The sequence below is a fragment of the Cariama cristata genome, unplaced genomic scaffold (assembly GCF_000690535.1).
Source record: "Cariama cristata isolate BGI_N322 unplaced genomic scaffold, ASM69053v1 scaffold26556, whole genome shotgun sequence".
Lineage (NCBI taxonomy): Eukaryota > Metazoa > Chordata > Aves > Cariamiformes > Cariamidae > Cariama > Cariama cristata.
In genome coordinates this window covers 17,401-19,910 of record NW_009624830.1, presented here as the reverse complement: position 1 = coordinate 19,910, position 2,510 = coordinate 17,401, and positions in this window count along the sequence as shown.

The following is a 2,510-nucleotide window of genomic DNA, read 5'->3' as shown; positions in this document are numbered from 1 at the left end:
GTATTTAGTAATTTATAATTCTATTATAATTCTATAATTTTGATGAATACTGGGGAAGAAGAGGGCCCCTGCTGCCTTTAGCACCCAGAAGTGCATATTTATTTACAGTTACTTTATCCTAGTTATGCACAGTTGCACACACCTTGAGTTCAAAGCATATATTTAGCTCAGCCTCCCTCCTCCAGTAGCTCTTTTTGTAAGAACCGGCTGCACGGTTATTTCAGGTACTCCTGATTGCCCACATTTCACAAGGTCACTTTACACCTAGCTTGATAAATACATACCATTTTTCACAACTATGAGCTTTCAGAAAGCCAGAAGAGCTGGAGCTGAATCTTTACACACACCACCAACCCAACAAAGGATTGACTTGCGCATCCATGAGACGTGACAAAGTCAAACCCACAACTTATACTGCATTTAACCATAGCTTTGCTGATTGCAAGTCAGATTTAATGCCAACTTCTTATGTCATTGTGTAACCCTGAAATCAAAGTTACTTAAAGGGATTCTCCCAGATTGTCTCCCCCTACGTAACGTGGTGGTAGGACGTGGTTCTAAACCCAACTGCTCTAATTTCCTTTTTTGTAAACAACATGTTTGGGTGTTCCCATCTGTCCTTTCATTTTTAGATATTTAGAAATCCTCCTCGTCCTCTTTACCACAAACTACTTCTGATATCACTCCCAAATAGAAAAGGAGTCAGCTCCAAGCTTCTTATAAGGAAAAGCAATGCTTGTGCTGTTTTTATAGCATTAAAACCTATGTTATAACCGAAGGAAACTACAACTATATTTAACGCTGTCTTCCATCACAGGTGAAAGAGAAACTTAAAAAAATAAAATGACCTTTTATGAGTTTCAAGGTGAAAACCACACAAACGCAGAGCTACGGTATATGAGCTTTTTCTTGCAGCGTTACCAAGCACCAAGTCTGCCATGGAAGAAACCTGGCTACAAGGACAGGAATATTTTGTCAAGATGGGAATATCCACGCTAACTGGTCTGGGGCACAGCCCATTTATGTAAACGGTAACTCCGCTCTCTTTCCAGAGTTTGTTCTCCAACAGAGTAACCTTTCTCTGATCCAGTTTTTAAGATTCATTCTTTTGTTTGCCTGCAGGGGCAACAGACTTTTTCTAGTGCCAGATTTGGAATCTGGTTAGTCTTCAGCATTAATTTATTGCAGCTATTTAACTGTCAGCTTAAGGACTGTACAGCTGCATAAATAAAGTTAAAACCCCTTCCAATTCTATTAAAGCTCTGAACAAGGAAAGATGGTAAATCTAAACTCGATCTTGAAAAACCGTATTTATTACTGTTCCATGCTAACCTTTGGCCAGCATCAAATTTATCACACATGCATGTAATAAACATAATAAATTTAGTGTTTCATGAGTGTGTATATGCAAGGAAAACTGTTCTGGTAACCAAAAGTTTTGTTAAATCCAGATAGATATGTGACAGAACCAAAACTAAGTGATTTTTTGAGCACTAACTAAATTATCTGGTGCACATGCAAGAAATAACCTATCTTGTTTGTTTATGAGGCCTGGAAACGAACACTTCAGGAAGTTCAGATGAGTATTGCTTTATTACTTAATATTTGCTTCATTTATCTTAAAGATTTACTTTATTACATGTAAGAGCTCTGGGCCAACTAGAACCTCTTCCAGACGAGGCAGCTTGCACAAAGTAACGTATCTTACCAAAATTAAGAAAACCTCTCCCATGCACTAATGATCTTTTGATAAGGCCACGCTGATGGGGAAATTTTCAAAAACAAACTCACAAAAGCCTCAGCTAAAAGCCAAGTACTGCTCCAGATAACATTGCATATTTGGGTTAAAAGAAGAAACCGTATTCCAAGCTCATTAATTTACTATTGAAAACTTAATGGGGATTTTAAAACATCTGACAAGTTTAAGGATCAGCCCTACATATCTATTTTATTCAAGGATAACAAACAATTGGTGCCGTTACCGAGATCTGTGCGAGAAAAACAGTTTGTTTTTCAAACACTTGGAAACGTTATCCATAATTTAGAGACAAGGAAATGAGGAGGCAATAACAGAAACCTTCCCATTTAACAGCTGAACTGCTGCCAGAGACAGACACATTAACATAGGTGCTACAACTCCTGCTTCAGTCCTTCACCTACTTCTTCTGCAAAAAGCAGGGACCTTGTCACAGGACTAAGAGCAGCAACGAGGCAGCCGGTATCTCACCTACGCAGCAGCGGGGTGTTCCCATCTCTGCACCATGGGAGAGCAGAGCAGTAACCTGCAGTGCTGGGACAGTGGCACTGTGACTCTTACCCAGGTTTAAACTTGAAGATGATCCATGTGAAGACAAGGAAGGTGGTGGAGTCTGAGAGTGGCCAGGTCCTTGGCTGGGCAGAGGCATTCCCACAGGTCCGGGAGAGGAGGAAAACCCAAGGCCATTATAAAAACTGTGTCCTATAGGTGTCAAACTGCTGGATGTCCTCTTGTACAGGTCACTGCTCCCTGT